The sequence below is a fragment of the Balaenoptera borealis genome (assembly GCF_965194805.1).
Source record: "Balaenoptera borealis genome assembly, contig: HAP1_SCAFFOLD_1414, whole genome shotgun sequence".
Classification (NCBI taxonomy): domain Eukaryota; kingdom Metazoa; phylum Chordata; class Mammalia; order Artiodactyla; family Balaenopteridae; genus Balaenoptera; species Balaenoptera borealis.
The window spans coordinates 3,190-20,276 of record NW_028122809.1 but is presented as its reverse complement, the minus strand read 5'-3'; the positions used below and the strand labels follow the sequence as shown (position 1 = coordinate 20,276).

Below are 17,087 nucleotides of genomic sequence, written 5' to 3'. Positions count from 1 at the left end.
GGCATTGTCAAAATTAATTTGTAAAGAACACTATTTAATTGGCCTAAAGAAACATTAAGTGTTTATATAAATCAAGTATACTCTCAGAAACACAGAAACTAACCCAAATGTTTTTTTGAGTTCATATGATCTGAGGTAATCTTTGAGAAATAAAAGTTAGCTTAAATTTGTTGGTTTAATGAAAAAGGCATGTCTTCAGAGTCATCAATATTGAATATAATGCAAATATACAACTTTTTCTACCTGGGTTTACTGATAAAATTAGGTTGTGCTATTTCTGTCACAGAATTTGTCAACAAGAAAAACAACTTAAGATGATGGTTAACTATTTAATATCTAACCGAAGCATAGTCGCTAAAAACAAGTGTTTTAAAAATTATAAATAAGATAAAAGTTTATACTAAGTTACATTAAATAATGGATATTCATTGAATATCTAAATCATTTCCAGATAGGATGGTATACTGAGATACTGATTGCTAAACATAAATTTGTCTAGTTTTGGCTTTTTAATTTTTGCAGAGACAAGGGCTATTTGGGGCTCTTAATAAACATGTTTTATGCCACATTGAAAAAAGATTATTATGAGGAAGAACATACTTCTAAAAATTTTTTAACGTATTTATAATTTTTCTAATCTACTGCAGGATCCTAATATATGAGAGATAGTTCACAGTTGCCTGCTTCCTAGTTTTCACTGGAAAGCAAAAATTACAAATAATTTAAAAGGTTGAGAAAAGAGCTCAGAATACAAAATAGACCAAAGAGAAAGTGTCAAAACATATAGAGTAATAAGCGTAAATTAACTCCACATAAACTGTATGTACTGATGATGAAAGAATTCAAAGAAAGCAGCTAGTGCCGCTTTGGAAGATGAGAAACAGTGGAACTCCCATGAAAGCATTTTCCTGTGAGAGGATTTACTATAACTTTTCCTGTGAGAGGATTTACTATAACTTCTTGTTTTTCAAACTGTGTTCACATACTACTGGTTAATTATGATACACATATTACCTGTATTTGTCTATATAAATAAATTGATAATATGTATCTTAAATTTTATCTATAATTTATAAATAGATTTGTTATAGATTTATTTACTATCCATATATATAAATAAAAGAGAGCAATTTCATAAGGTGCAAAACAGAATACATACATGGCATACACTAAAAATAGGAAATACATGTCAATTTATGAAACTTTTTTTGGTTAGTGTGTGATCTTTTTTTTTTTAACATCTTTATTGGAGTATAATTGCTTTACAATGGTGTGTTATTTTCTGTTTTATAACAAAGTGAATCAGCTATACATATACATATATCCCCATATCTCCTCCCTCTTGCGTCTCCCTCCCACCCTCCCTATCCCACCCCTCTACGTGGTCACAAAGCACTGAGCTGATCTCCCTGTGCTATGTGGCTGCTTCCCCCTACCTATTTTACATTTGGTAGTGTATATATGTCCATGCCACTCTCTCACTTCGTCCCAGCTTACCCTTCCCCCTCCCCATGTCCTCAAGTCCATTCTCTAGTAGGTCTGCGTCTTTATTCCTGTCTTGCCCCTAGGTTCTTCATGACCTTTTTTTTAGATTCCATATATATGTGTTAGCATACGGTATTTGTTTTTCTCTTTCTGACTTACTTCACTCTGTATGACAGATTCTAGGTACATCCACTTCACTACAAATAACTCAATTTCATTTCTTTTTATGGCTGAGTAATATTCCATTGTATATATGTGCCACATCTTCTTTATCCATTCATCTGTTGATGGACACTTAGGTTGCTTCCATGTCCTGGCTATTGTAAATAGAGCTGCAATGAACACTGTGGTACATGACTCTTTTTGAATTATGGTTTTCTCTGGGTATATGCCTGGTAGTGGGATTGCTGGGTCGTATGGTAGTTCTATTTTTAGTTTTTTAAGGAACCTCCATACTGTTCTCCATAGTGGCTGTATCAGTTTACATTCCCACCAACAGTGCAAGAGGGTAAACTTTTATTTTTGTTACTTAGATGGTTTTATATATGTAAGTATATATACACATATGTATGTATGTATATACATAATATACACTATGTTTCTTACTAAGGAATGATTCAGCATGATTGAAAGCTACTGCTCTTCTACCACAATGAACTGAGCCACAAAATGGTTTGTGCAGCCAGCTGAAAAGGTCAGTTCAAAAACAACCACCCTTTCTGCCCTGTTCAAACTCAGTGATAATTCCTCAAGGTCAGACTGCAATAATTGTTTAATATGCTCATACCTGTTACCTGATCTTTTCAGATTTGTAGCCAGGCAGCAACCTTTGTATAAAAGAAATTCTCCCATTTCTTATAATTACTTGCAAGGCTGGGAATTCTGGTAGTGGTTTCCCAGATTTATAGATCTGCCATCAATTTGGAAGTTGTCTTCCCATTTTTCAAATCTTTATTCTGTCTACTCAACTTAGGACAACGCTCTTCGGCAGTAATGTGGGGATCCTGTTGCCTCTGTCTGTTCATTCATTCACTCTATCAGAGCAATGTCAGGATGAAACTGTAGACAGAGGTAAGACAGTGAATCTCATACTGTAATTTCCAAAAGTATATGCTTTATTTTAACTATATTATGTAGAAGGAATTTACATTCATTTAATATAGTGAATAGACAGTTATTCTCTCCTATAAGAGTAAATCTGTAATTATTCTATAACAACTACCTCGCATCATTTCTTTCCTAGATAAGCTTTGTAAGTTTTTGAAATTGAGAAGATAACATTTGAACTAATGAAATTGAAATTGTCAGCAAAAAAAAGGAGGAAAAAATTTTAAATACAAACCTGATTTGTAAAAGAGCTAAAAGGTTTTTGTTTTGTTTGTTTGCTTTTACAAAACTACTAGAAATAATAAGGATGAAAGAAAATGACTGTATATGAAAAGTAGGATATGAGTTTTCAGTGAAAGAAGGTATAAATAATGGAGATGCATTTTTGATACGGGAAAAAAAATTTGTCCTAAAATAAAATGATTGCTCCAGAATAAGAAAAGAAAAAAAGATAGGACAAAAGCTAAATGGATATAGAAAGTTGTAGAAGGTTTGTGGAAAAAGAATCCTGGGAAGGGAATTTTATGTATGATCAAGCTGAATAAGATTGAACAAATTGGTTATAAGGGTTTTTAAATTAACCTTTAAGATCAATAGTGTACTTAGATAAAACCGGAACTTAATTTTCTTTCATCTGCTAAAGAACAAAGTTTCGTTGGACTATTATTGGTCTGCTCCTGATATAAGAAAATCTTATGAAAGATTTTTCCCTACCTTTATAAGTAATCTGCTTAAAAGCAAAGATTTTATGTTTTACCAACTGTGCCTCACACTGTTTACACAGGTCTTTGATTACTTAAGGAAACTAGTCATCTTGATAATAAAAGAGCTAAGTTTTGCTCTACATTTCTGTGGAGCAACCTTCTATGTTTTCCTGTGAAGTCTTTAATTGTTGTTTTGGTCACCTAGATAACTAAGGATAGTTTCACAATGACTTATGATCCTATTTGACTAGGTGTTTTGAAACCTTTTGGTATTTGACAAATACCTCCCCCCCAAAAAAAATCAAGTTGTAAATGAAGTCTTTTTGACCTCAAACTAACTTTGGGATGTTCCAGAGGGCCTCTGGAACATCTCAAAAGATGTGTTCTCTCTCCTTATAAAAGGAGAGATGTTACACTAATTAGGCTTAATTGATTTGTTAAGTTATGTGGGAAACATTGTCAAGTAAGTGATGCTAAACCTTTATTAGATTATATTTGTGTGGACATGTTATTAATATAAGTATTCCAGAATTGTATGAAAGTCCTAGAAATCTGATATGTTCTATTATCACTTGTAATTCTAGTTATTATCTTAAAGTGTTATGTGTCACAGAAATAACCAAATTTCTTCATAAATTGCAATTCTCATCAGATCTTTAACTGTGGCTATTTTAAAATTATTTGTTCCTTACAGTTATTGTTTTACTCTGATGCTTTTACGAAAGTGTCCTTGCACAAGTGCTTCATCTACAGAGAAATTCATGGAAAGGGCTCTGACAGGTATTCTGGAATAGAGCTTTCTGATAACTTTTCTAATCATACCACTGAACTAGGTAAAAATTTTTGGAACTCTCATGGAGAAACTGATGGCTTCATAAAACTTCCAACAAAAGATTGAAATCAACAAGAATTAGTTACATGGGACTAAATAAACTGAGGAAGATGGTTATAATTTCTTGTATGACTTTTTATTTGAAATTGCTGATTTTTTTAATGTTTTGATTTATCAGATTTAAGAAAGCTTTTTCTCTTAAGCTATCTATGACTTTCAGCAATTTGATAAAATGTACCTTTGTAAACAAAGATGAAGCATTTACTTTTTCTCTCTGCCTGATCCCTTCAATATTCAGAAACTGTCAATGAGTATTTTTCTTTTAATGTCAATACAGTTGTTTGCATGAGTTTAATAAGAAGCTGTTCTCCTTGAAACAGGAAACAATTGGAAATATTGGCTATATTATCAAGTCTTTGACTGGAATGTCATATTTGAGAAAGCTATACATACACTCAGATACGACCAATTTTAAGAAACTGCCTGGAAAAATCACTCTAGTATCTTGCTTACAAGATTCCAGGAAAGTATTCTTTAAAAGAGCTTATGTGGTCACTTACTATTCTTGCTGCATTTGGGTCAATAATCAGGCCCAAATTAATTCAAATTACTTCTACTATGATTACCTTTGACAAAAGGAGGAATAATTATGGAGAGAAAAATTGTTTGCACGTTTGTAAATATTAGATTCTTGTCCTGTTAATTGTCTTTAAGGTTTTGTTATACATCTGTAAGCTGAACTAGACCCTAAGCTTTTCGGTTTCCTCAGGTATCTGACTACAGATTCCCAAACTAAACAGTTCCCCATTTTCTCACACCTTTCTGTTTTGGAATCAATAAGAAAAAATGCTGCCCTATATCTCCTTGGAAGGGACTATACAAGGTCCTCCTCACTACCCAGATGGCACCCAAACATCAGAGACTCAAGCCTTAGATACACAGTATATAGCTAAAGAAGGCTCCATCTGATATACAGTCCTATGTGCACTGGGAACCTTCAAATCAAATTTACCGGGAATCGAAGCACATGACCGCTGAATGAGATAGCTCTCTCAATATGACCTTACCAGGCCTGTTTACTTTTTTCCCATGGTTACTTCCTACCCTAGTCTCTCTCCCTCCTTTTCTCAGACAGACAATGCTCTCATTTGTATTTCTCAATCTATTACAAAAGGATACTTATCTAATTGTTGGGTTTGCCACCAGAAACTCCCATCCATTAACAACAGTGGTGACCCTTCAGTCCACCCTGTAATAAATTTTTTCACTTGTCTCAAGTGCTTCCTAATTTCACCCAGCATCCCCTTGATATCAGCTACAAAGTAAAGCTTTTGAAACCTCCCATCGATCCACCCCATTAAGCCTCCACAGCCCCTTAAATGGGAAATACTAAGGGAATATATGACTCTGAGTTTGCCTCCACAGGGAGAGCCTTTCTCCTTTGGGTCAGAATAAGTGCCAGTGAACACATGATCAGAAATCTCTTTTTGACAGCAGGAGAGCTGGACGATTCCAGAGCCAAAGCAGTAGCAGCCCAACAACAATCACTTAATTCATTGGCTAAAGTAGTTTTGGACAATTGTGTAGCCCTTGATTACCTACTTGCTGAACAAGAAGGCATTTATACAATAGCAAATACCACAAGTTGCACACGAATAAATATCTCTGGAGAGGTAAAAATTTAATTACACATGATAAAGAAACAAGCACAATACAAATTGGACTAGTCATGTTAATTTTAATTCTGCTTTGCATAATTATTTTTAAGTTCTGTACCTGTTGCCTGTCTATCCTTTGTAGAAATGACATACTCATTAGATTGATGCTAGCTTCACACTTCTGAGATGATCTCCAATGTTTATGACCTTGAAAGGATATAGACTTTAAATGGGAAACAGCTGAAAGTTCTCCCTCCTGTCCCTCCTTGTTACTAAAATGGTTTCAAATCACAATGCGCTTTCCCTCAGATGGGAGACATGAAAACCAAGAAAGGTCATTCCTGGCACCAAGGGATAAAACCCACTAAATATGTACAACCTAACTCTTGACAAGCAATGCTTTCCAGGAAAAAGCTTGATAAAAAAGGGAAAATGTGAAAATAAATAAAGGAAAACCTCATTTAAAATGGAGTCAGGAAACCCCTGAAGGGAGAGCTCTCATGCACATACCACTCATTGCAGGCTGCATAACCAGCAGGAAGAAGGAAGATAAGAAGAGTTAACACCTATCCTTCTGAAACTACTCCAAAAAATTGTAGAGGAAGGAACACTTCTGAATATATTTTATGAGGCCACCATCACCCTGATGCCGAAACCAGACACAGATATCTCAAAAAAAAAAAATTACAGGCCAATATCACTGATGAACAGAGATGCACAAATCCTCAACAAAATACTGGCAAACCGAATGCAACAAGACATTAAAAGGCTCATACACTATGATCAAGTGGGATTTATCCCAGGGATGCAAGGATTTTTCAATATCCACAAATCAATCAATGTGATACACCACATTAACAAACTGAAGAATAAAAACTATATGATGATCTCAATAGAGGCAGAAAAAGCTTTTGATAAAAATTCAACATCCATTTATGATAAAAAAATCTTCAGAGAGTGGGCATAGAGGAAAAATATCCTGACATAATAAAGGTCATATATGACAAACCCATAGCTAACATCATACTCAATGGTGAAAAGCTGAAAACATTTCCTCTAAGATCAGGAACAAGACAAAGTTGCTCAGTCTCACCACTTTTATTCAACATAGTTTTGGAAGACCTAGTCACAGCAATCAGAGGAAAAGAAGAAATAAAAGGAATCTGAATTGGAAAAGAAGTAAAACTGTCACTGTTTGCAGATGCCATGATGCTGTACATAGAAAATTCTAAAGATGCTACCAGAAAACTACTAGAGCTCATCAATGAATTCAGTAAAGTTGCTGGATACAAAATTAATATACAGATATCTGTTGCATTTCTATACAATAATAACAAAATATCAGAAAGAGAAATTAAGGAAACAATCCCGTTTACCATAACATCAAAAATAATAAAATATCTAAGAATAAACCTACCTAGGGAGGCAAAAGATCTGTACTCTGAAAACTAAAAGACAATGATGAAAGAAATTGAAGATGACACAAACAGATGGAAAGATATGTCATGTTTTTGGACTGGAAGAGTCAATATTGTTAAAATGACCAAAGTACCCAAGGCAACCTACAGTGCAATCTACAAGGCAATCTACAATGCAATCCCTATTGAATTACCAATGGCATTTTTCACATAACTAAAACAAAAAAATTGAAAATTTATATGGAAACACAAAAGACCCCGAATAGTCAAAAAACTCTTGAGAAAGAAGAACGAAGTTGGAAGAATCAGGCTCCCTGACTTCCAACTATACTACAAAGCTACGGTCATCAAAACAGTGTGGTACTGGCACAAAAACAGACATATAGATCAATGGAACAGGAGAGAAAGCCCACAAATAAACCCATGCACTTACAGTCAATTAATCTATGACAGAGGAGGCAAGACTATACAATGGAGAAAAGACAGTCTCTTCAATAAGTGGTGCTGGGAAAACTGGACAGTGGAATCTAAAATATGACACAAATGAACATATCCACAAAACAGGAACAAACTTGTGAGAACAGACTTGTGATTACCAAGGGGGAGAGGGGTGGGGGAGGGAAGGATTGGGAGTTTGGGATTAGCAGACGCAAACTATTATATATAGGATGGATAAACAACAAGGTCCTACTGTATAGCACGGGAAACTATATCCAATATCCTGTGATAAACTATAATGGAAAAGAATATGAAAAAGAATATATATATGTATAACTGAATCACTTTGCTGTACATCAGAAATTCACACATTGTAAATCAACTATACTTCAATAAAATTTAAAAAATTAAAATAAAAGATGCCTTCTTCTGTATTTCCTTAGCCCTAGAGTCAAAAGAGACTTTTGCTTTTGAGTGGCAGAACCCTACACGCAATAAAAACAACAATACTGCTGGACAGTCCTGCCCCAAGGTTTCAAAAATTCCCCTACCATCTTTGGGGAAACTTTAGCTAAAGACCTAAAAGAGGTACATCTGGAAGAGGGAGCCCTCCATCAGTATGTAGATGGCATCCTGATCGTCAGCCTTACTAAGGAGGTCTTTGACAAAAATGCTATAACTGCTCTGAAACACCTAGCCCATAAAGGATCTAAGGTGTCCAAGAAAAAGGCTCAAATATCACAGACTTGGGTGACCTACCTAGGCTTCATTCTCACAGAAGGTCAGAGAAGCCTATCCCAGAAAAGAGAAGAAGCCATTTGTAGCCTCACCCCTCCTAAAACTAGAAGACAGCTTAGAGGTTTCTTGGGGATAGCCAGGTTTTGCCATATCTGGATCCCTAAGTATGGTATAATAGCTAGGCCTCTATATGAAAAGTTGAAAAGGAAGGATGATGATCCTTTTGAATGGAATTCAGAAGGCAAAGGGGCCTTTCAAGAATTCAAAAAGCAATTATTTCAGGCCCCTGCCCTGGTCCTCCCAGATTTAGCTAAACCCTTTGACCTTTACATTCATCAGAGAAGGGGAATCGCCCATGGAATATTAGCTCAAAAACTGGGACCTCTTAACTTGGGTGGTGTTTGTTTTTCTAAACAGTTAGCTTGAACCACTAAGGGATGGCCTCCTTGCCTACGAGAAGTAGCTGTTACTACAACCCTGCTAAAGGAGGCTGAAAAGTTAATGTTTGGTCAGCCAGTCACTATATGGACTCCCCACCAGGTTCGAGTAAGTTCTAAGGGAGCAGAAGGCCATCCCCTGGAAGGTCTATTCAAGTTCAGACTATGCTTATAGACAACCCAGTGGCTACAATAAAAATATGTCACATGAGAAATCCTGCCACCCTGCTACCCATGGAAACAGAGCCCCTGGAGCATGACTGTATAGAAACCACAGACATGATCTATTCCAGTTGCCCAAACTAGGAAGCGAGCCTCTCCTGAATGCCAAAGAACAATGGTTCACAGATGGGAGCAGTTTTATGAGAGAGGAAAAAAGGTTGGTGGGATACATAGTGACCTCCCAGACCCAAGTCACAGAGGCAAGAAGCCTAACCCAGGGGACTTCTGCCCAAAAGGCAGAGCTGATAGCCCTCATCTGATCAGAGGTCTCATCTCTGGACCAAGAAAATCTTAAATGTTTACACAGGTTTCTCGGTATGCCTATGCCACCTTACACATATACTGGGTTATTTGGAAGAAAAGAGGTATGCTTACTGAAGAGAATAAACAGGTATAACATGGCTTAAGCATGGCTTAAGCTTAAGTTTAAGCTCTTAGATGCAGCACAGCAAAAAAAAGGTGGCGGTGATTCATTGTAGGAGTCTCAAAAGGGGGATGCAGAGTTATTAAAGGGAAAAAACAAGGCAGAAGCAACTGCCAAAAAAGTGGCCCTAGAACCAGTCAGTAACTTGTCAACTACCCTCATACCTCGAAGGCTGGATCCATTCAATTATTCCCCAATCTACACAAAGGAAGAATTAGACAAAGCCCCCAAAGGCCATGGATGGCTCGTTAAGAACATGGGCCATGATTCTTCCCCCAAACTGAAGCTTGTCAAACCATCAGGGAAGCTCATCAAGGAACTCAGTATAGGAGGCAAGCCCTTAACAACTGGTTAGCTGAGGTCATCGTAACTCCTGTCATGAAAAGTATAATTAGTTGCATAGTTGAGACGTGCTTCATCTGCATAATGACCAACTCCAACACCAGACCCCCACCCCCACCCCCTCAGAAGCTCTCAGATAAGGCCCATTCAAACCAGAGGGACATATCCTGGAGAAGGTTGGCAGACAGATTTCACCATCATGCTGAGAGTACCAGTCAATTTCAGGTATCTCTTGGTGCTAGTAGACACATTTTCTGGGTGGATAGAAGCATTCCCTGCTAGAACTGAAATGGCAGCTGAAGTGGCTAAGGCATTAAAAGAAGTGGCTAAGCCTTAAAAGAAATAATTTCCAGGTTTGAGCTCCTAGAGTCCCTACAAAATGATAATGGTCCAGCATTTGTGTCTCAAGTGATGAAAGAGATAATGAGTATCCTGGGAATAAAATGGAACTTTCACTCAGCCTGAAGACCCCAAACATCAGGGAACGTAGGGCAATGCAATGAGATCTTCAAATGGGCCTTAGCCAAGCTATGTTAGGAACTTCAAGAAAATTGGATTAAGTTGCTTCCAATTGCCCTAATCTGCATGCAGTTAGCCCCAAGAGATAAGTTAAATCTAAGTGAATTTGAACTCATGTATGGTAGACCCATTCCCCAAGCCTAAGGGACACCTTAGCCCCCTTGAACCCCCTATACCTCAAGTATGCCTACCAGGTAGGTGAAACCATGAAAGCTCTCATAGAATATGGTAACTTAGTGCTGCCTGCACCCACTGACCTGGCCCAACACCCCTTCTGGCCAGGAGACTGGGTGTACCAAAAAAACCTGGAAAACTGGCAGCCCACAATCAGTTCACTCCTAAGTGGAACGGACCACACTTCGCGATCCTAACCACCCATTCTGCCCTGGAATTGCAGGGGATTATTCCATGGGCACATCACACTCAAGTGAAGGGGGCCCCTGAGCCCCAAACTCCAGAGTGACAACGTGGGGCAATGGACTCCCTTGACTACTCATGTGAACCTCTCTCTGGCCTGAAGCTTCTTTTCCAAAAAACAACAAAAGTGTCACCAGAGATATTCAGTCCTTGGCAGTGAGCCTCAACATCAGGGCATACTTTTGCCTACAGGCAAAAGATCTAGATACCCTCATTTTTAAGAAAAATTTGACATATGACCATTATTCTCTTGCTAGTATTTGGGCTATGTGTCTTAAATTGTCTGGTGTCCTTTGTCTCCAAAAGGTTAGACAAATGGTAGTCCCTCAGGGGTAAGAACAGTTAGGGCTGAGGCCTGGTGACAATCAAACATATCTAAAAGTAGCTGGAGAGAAGTTCTGCTTCTCTACCCGAGGTTATGAGGACGCCCCAGATCAGCAAGAAGCAGATACAGACGACAGACTTCGCTCCCTCAGAGCTCCTCAAGAATGAGGAGCAGGACAAAAGACACAGGAGGGACTTTTCACCAACAAAGCCCATTAAAATTCCTGGGAAATAAAAATAGAATCTGGGTAATAAAATCTAACCTTTTTTTTTTTTCCTTTTCCTTTGTGCTTCATCCAGTTTTACTTGCTCATAGGGGGCCACATGCGGAGGCCTCACACCTGGCACCTCAGACAGGGTTCCTAGTGTGAAACGACTATGCTGACACGTCAGCTCAGGCCGGGACCTTGTACAAAAGTGCTGAGCACAGCACGGCAATTCAAGATGGCGGTGGCAGGCCACGTCAGAGACGCCGTGCTGGCACCGCCACGTGGAATGTGAGCAGTGCAGCGGTGCCCATCAGGAGAGAACTCCGCTCCCTCCTCTCCCCTCTGACAAGAACCCTGTAAAGCAGCCTGCTCACAGCCTTTCGGGGAGAGTGTGTCCTCTAGAGCTCAGGCTTGCACCTCTCCACTCTTTGATCAAAGAATAAAGCTTTCCTTCTGAACCAAACTCTTTCTCATTCTATTGGTTCTAAAGACACCAAGCAGGAGGACACTTTTTGGGGCCTGACTCAAAAGGGTTGGTAACAATCGCACTTATTTGCTCTTGCACTTATACCATCACCATGAGAAGAACATGGCTGGGCTAGCAGCCTGATCTCTCCCGGTATGGATGGATCCTCCTCGGAATAAAGACATGTGGAATGAGACATGTGGATGAAAGAGACATCCAGGATCACCCTAGATCAGGTGACCTAAGCCAGCTGTAAGTATGAAAATTATCTTAACCAAAATCATCAGAGCTGCCCAGCTGAGTTCAGACTAGATCAGTAGACTCTCCACCTATCAGCAGAGGCATGAAAAATGACTATTTAATGTTGTATGCCACTGAGATTTTGAGGTGATTTGTTATAAAGCAAAAGCTAATGAGTTCAGCAACATTTAATGACCAAAATTAGTGGAGTAACATCTACAGCATTCTCATGGGAATAAAGAAATTAATATCCAAGCTATTTGTCTTTTACATAAAATCACTACAGACAAATTACTTGAACATGCAATATCAAAGAGAATATTGTTAATATGAGACTTCTAAGAAAAGACAAAAGGAGTATTTCTTGTCATTCAAGTAAAACTTTGGAAATTTTAGCAAAATAAATGCCACAGGTTATTTAATATATTTAATTAAAGATCCTAGGTTCTCTTTTAGTTTTTTAAGGAACCTCCATACTGTTTTCCACAGTAGTTGTATCAATTTACATTCCCACCAACAGTGCAGGAGGGTTCCTTTTTTACCACACCCTTTCCAACATTTATTGTTTCTAGATTTTTTGATAATAGCTATTCTGATCAGTGTGAGGTGATACTTCATTGTAGTTTTGATTTGCATCTCTCTAATGATTACTGATGTTGAGCATCTTTTCATGTGCCTCTTGTCCATCTGTATGTCTTTCTTGGTGAAATGTCTATTTAGGTCTTCCTCCCACTTTTTAACTGGATTGTTTGTTTTTTTGATATTGAGTACCATGAGCTGTTTGTATATTTTGGAGATTAATCCTTTATCTGTTGTCTCATTTGTAAATATTTTCTCCCATTCTGAGGGTTGTCTTTTTATCTTGTTTATGGTTTCCTTTGCCGTACAAAAGCTTTTAAGTTCAAGTCCCATTCCAAATGTAGAATAGTTGGCTGGTGGGAAGCAGCAGCATAGCACAGGGAGATCGGCTCAGTGCTTTGCGATGACCTAGAGGGGTGGGATAGGGATGATGGGAGAGAGAGGTCCAAGAGGGAGGGGATATGGGGACATGTGTATGCATATGGCTGATTCGCTTTGTTGTGCAACAGAAACTAACACAGTATTGTGAAGCAATTATACTCCAATAAAGATCTATTAAAAAAAAAAAGATCTTAGGTTCTAAAACCAAAATGGGATAGGATGAAAGAATGAAATGCATACATTACAAATACTGACAATGTGGAAATGATATGTCTAAAAGAAAGAGGGAGAAAAATAAGAAAAATATATAGGAAAAAATAAAAATGCTTAATGCATGTCTCATTTATAATAACTGAGTCAAAGCTGACAAAACAAGTAGTAGAAATCTAAACTTATTCACGAATACAGAAGTAAACTCTAAGAAATATAATACTAGCGGCAAAAATTAGGAGACGAAGCTAATTTTATTTTTCTTGTAGCAAGGATCTGATAGCTACTGTAAATAAAAAGGAAGAAAGTAGATCTATAAAATCCTAAGTCTAAAGTTATGGAAGACATCTCTCTTGCCCTGTCTCACACTTTCTGAGCCTATATTTTACTCTAATTATTGCTATGACAACTAGTTTAATGCCGTTGTAACCAGATAGGGCCTTTTCCTCAGTTTTACAACTATTTCTTTCTTTCTGTTCCAGCACTGTCTCTGAAATCTACAGTTGTGTTGTGATTTTTTGTTAAACTAACATTTATTAAGTAGAACCCTGAGGTGGTGGAGGGTGAGCCAAGTTTCAATACAAGGGAAAGTAAAATAGAGAAGGTTATTACTCACAGGTCCTGGAGGAGGTCCATGGCCTCAAAGGACCACACAGAAGGTAAAGGCAGGGTGCCGACAGAGAGCTAGCAGCTGTACCTAAGGCACACATCTTTATTAGGATCCCTATTAGGTGGAGTGATTTGGAGTTTTCTGACTAAGAGTGAATTGGTTAATTCAAGCCCCAAAGAGTGGGGTTTTGGTAAGCTCAGTGGGGGTCTTTTTTTTTTTTTTTAAGTATCTGTTGGGTGTTTTCAAGAACGTTCAGAAAGGAACATTGACAGTTACTTGTGTTTTAATTCACATTCATGTTTTAAACTTAAACTAGATATTCTTGTAGATCTTTTTATCTCAAATCTATTTTGTGAGTGAGGGTCTTCTTTAAGGGGTGCACAAGAGGAAGGAGTCAGAAGGCAGGAGAGACTGTTTATCACCAGGTGTGCTGGGGAACTCACATCAGGAATTTACATTTACTTATGGCTCTGCCAACTGTGATCTAGGGAATGTGGGAAAGTCCCACATTCCCATTCAAGGCCCCTGCATTACTCTTGGCCACACAGAGTGGACGCCAAGGCAACAATATTATAGAGTAGTTTAACTAAACTCTAAACAGGTTGGGACTCCTGAGAAGTCACAGGACTCTCACTCATTGAAAATCTGGAAGTGTTCAGAGGTTAACAGTTAGCACACCCGGAAGCAACTGCTTGACCAGTAGGGTTTGAGTGTTACTAGATGTATCTTCAGAACACCCTGGAGGAACTGAGCATCACTGCCCATTGCTGTGTGTATTCTTCCCGTCACTCCTTGTTTCACTCTTCCCAAACCCCCACTCTTGTTCCCTAGGATCAATTTCCAAAACAAATCTGCATGGGAAGCCCTTGTTTTATATGCCAATTTCTGATGGGAATCTAGGCTTAAAAAAATCAAAAGATAAGCACTAAGACAAATATATAAATATGAAAATTTTGTGATTATATAGGGAAAAATGTGACAGTTGCTGTTTATGCTACTGTGGTTTGTTACCTACTTTTGTAATTGAAGGAAATGCTAAATTTAAGGTCAAGGTTAAGAAAAACTAAAAATATTTTACTCCCATCCAACTTCATGGACTCACTGAATTCCATCTGTGGAACTCTAAGTTAAAAACTCCTGGTATAATAACTATTTGATTTTCATAACAAACCAACTCATGAGTTGATATAAACTTTAATACTATTAAAGAACTTAACATTGCTCACTCTAAGGCAATTTTTATTATGTAGGTAATTTTTAAAGGACTCTGGTTCATCTTTTTAATAACATTGATCATATATACAAAGTGCATCTACGTATTTTCTTAAGTATATACGACTTTGAAATTTACATAGGACAGGTTTTGCTGTTCATTATTTACAGAGGGAGGAAAAGGCAGCAAATGAATTCAACACTTGTCTAAAATGACTTGTCTAATAAGTGCAGGAAGCTGGCATAGACCCAGGTTAGCAGAAAAATTCCTTGCCATAGGTGGGTACAGCACGCTATGGCGTTTTCATATCTGGTATAATATCCTAGATAACCCACTTAACTATATATACTCTTTGAACCTTATTTACAAATTGAAGATGATATAATCCTTTTACAAAATCATGTTGTAAAGATTAAATGAAAAAAATCATTTATCAGAGTGTTTTTATTTATGCAAGACTTCTGAGAGTATAGAGGTGGTCACTGTTTTAAAGAAAAGATTTTATTGGTGAGATGAGAAACCTTTACATGAAGCAAATGGAGGACTGGAATTTGTATAGACACTGAATGTGAAAAATGTGAATAGCTCATTAAATAGCTAGTCATAGTCAAGTCTAGACAAAGGAAACTATCTCCACCTTCTCCCCAAAGAACTAAAGTAGCCTAGAGAATGTCCTTACTGGAGAAAGTTAGATAATCCCTGCTCCAAATAAAGAGAGGAATGGGAAAAATGGGCTGACAATGCAGGCTGAGTTCCCCCACATTCACCAGTCAGAAAAGTTGTTCCTTCTCCTCTAAAAAAGATGCCCTGAATGGAATACTCTTCAAGTTAGGAAAATGCAGAATTGGGGAATAAGCACGCCATCTATTAAAAAATGGGAATTTTCAAGTCACTTCACATATGTAAGAATCAGATCAGCATTACAAAGTGAAGTAAAACATACTAATATATATTAAATAGCCGAATGAAACAGGAAATGAGACACAAGAGGAAGAATTGGTAGAACATTAGTATCATAAACCAAGATCAAAGCAAAACTCAAGTTCATTATTTCAATCCAGTCATGGGTAGAAGAGGAAGATAGGGAGGACTTAAAGAAAGAGGTAAACTTGACATACAGAGGACATATAAACTATTAGTGTGATGGTGAGTTCCTAAATGATGATAAAATAAACGTCCTGATGGAACAGTAATTTCACTGTAGTCTGAGCAGGGCAGTGATTTTAGCATGCAAGAGAAATTAGAAAACATAGAATCTGGACAATGCAGTTAATGAACTAGGAATTTATACATGAGATTACAAATGTCACAAACCCAACCTCTGATAGTTTACAACACAAGAGCCAGATCAGATAAACAGCAAAGTCGAGTTGATTCAGAGTCAGTGAAGTATAAAGAAAGGCTCCTTTCCAAGAGCCAGAATTTTGACCATATTTTTGTAGAGCTAGGGTTTTGTTTAAAGAGTTAAATTGGTATCCTTTGTAAGATAGGGCAAGGAGAAGAAAACAAGCATCTTTGACACTAAATAACACATTTATATTTTAAAATCAAAGAACTTCAGGTTTGGAAATGTCTTTAAAGGGCATATTCAATTCTTGCATTATGCAGGACTGACTCCAAGTTAAAAGAACATCATTGTGAATTGAAGTCTAGAGAAGGCATGAAATGAGTTCTTAAAAATAAAAACCTTTGGCTACATTAAAATAGCTTTTGAGTTATTTTTATATCCTGACTTAGCCAAAGAACTTCCAACATCAATAGATATAAAGGACTCAGGTTGCCATCTAACATTTTTCCCAATTGAATCTGCAATGATAAATTTCCTTTTGATAAAAAGTTAAGATACTTTCTTAGATATGCTCCATTCTTCATAAGGTATAACTTACTAATCATTTAAATAGAACAACATTCCCATCAATCCATGTCATTTTAAAAAATGAATTATGTCAGCTGCTCTCAGTAAAAGGGACATTTTACTCAAATTTGTGTTTTTATATATAGGCAAAGTAAAATGAACAAGGCTCAATTATATCTATGCAATCCATTTTCCTTAAAGTGGAGGATTATGAAGGAAATGAATGTCTAGTCATATAATATCTTTTATGTTCTGTATT

General features: G+C 37.2%; 1 long non-coding RNA gene across 4 annotated transcripts in view; it reads left to right on the top strand.

Annotated features, from left to right (window-relative positions):
* Positions 1 to 12,848, top strand: part of LOC309622021 — a 40,650-nt gene extending 27,802 nt beyond the window's left edge. For 2 of the 4 annotated variants that reach the window (XR_014240435.1, XR_014240436.1), the window contains 2 exons: positions 2,096 to 2,179; positions 2,459 to 3,960. This is a non-coding gene — a long non-coding RNA (uncharacterized lncRNA). Of the gene's footprint in view, positions 1 to 2,095; positions 2,180 to 2,458; positions 3,961 to 5,928; positions 7,425 to 11,365 lie in introns of those variants that run through there. The other 2 variants (XR_014240433.1, XR_014240434.1) reach the window with 2 other exon arrangements.
* Positions 12,849 to 17,087: the final 4,239 nt, after the last annotated feature.